The sequence below is a fragment of the Limulus polyphemus genome, unplaced genomic scaffold (genome assembly GCF_000517525.1).
Source record: "Limulus polyphemus unplaced genomic scaffold, Limulus_polyphemus-2.1.2 Scaffold607, whole genome shotgun sequence".
NCBI lineage: Eukaryota > Metazoa > Arthropoda > Merostomata > Xiphosura > Limulidae > Limulus > Limulus polyphemus.
In genome coordinates, this window is record NW_013666217.1 from 459,241 (window position 1) to 460,410 (window position 1,170).

Sequence of the window (1,170 nt, forward strand, 5' to 3'; positions counted from 1 at the left end):
ACAAATCATTTACAATTATTTCACGTATTAGTATCTTCAGTATTGTTACAAATAATTTACAATTATTACATGTATTAGTATCTTCAGTATTGTTATAAATTATTTACAATTATTCCAATATTAATATCTTCAGTATCGTTATAAACCATTTACAATTATTCCACGTATTAATATATTCAGTATTGTTATAAGTCATTTACAATTATTCCACGTATTAGTATTTTCAGTATTGTTATATATCATTCACAATTATTCTACGTATTAGTATCTTCAGTATTGTAATAAATCATTTACAATTATTCCAATATCAATATCTTCAGTATCGTTATAAATCATTTACAATTATTTCACGTATTAGTACCTTCAGTATTGTTATAAACCATTTACAATTATTCCATATTAGTATATTCAGTATTGTTATAAATTATTTACTATTATTCCAATATTAGTATCTTCAGTATTGTCATAAACCATTTACAATTATTCAAGTATTAGTACCTTCAGTATTGTTATAAGTCATTTAATTATTCCACATATTAGTATCTTCAGTATCGTTATAAATCATTTACAATTATTCCATATTAGTATCTTCAGTATTGTTATAAATTATTTACAATTATTCCAATATTAATATCTTTAGTATTGTTATAAATTATTTACAATTATTCCAATATTAGTATCTTCAGTATTGTTACAAATCATTTACAATTATTCAGGTATTAGTACCTTCAGTATTGTTATAAGTCATTTACAATTATTCCAATATTAATATCTTCAGTATCGTTATAAATCATTGACAATTATTCCACGTATTAGTATTTTCAGTATTGTTGTAAACCATTTACAATTATTCCACGTATTAGTACATTCAGTATTGTTATAAACCATTTACAATTATTTCACGTATTAGTATTTTCAGTATTGTTATAAATCATTATCAATTATTCAGGTATTAGTATTTTTAGAATTGTTATAAACCATTTACAATTATCCTACGTATTAGTACCTTCAGTATGGTTATAAGTCATTTAAAATTATTCCACATATTAGTATCTTCAGTATTGTTATAAATTATTTACAATTATTCCATATTAGTATCTTCGGTATTGTTATAAATTATTTACAATTATTCCAATATTAGTATCTTCAGTATTGTTACAAATCATTTAC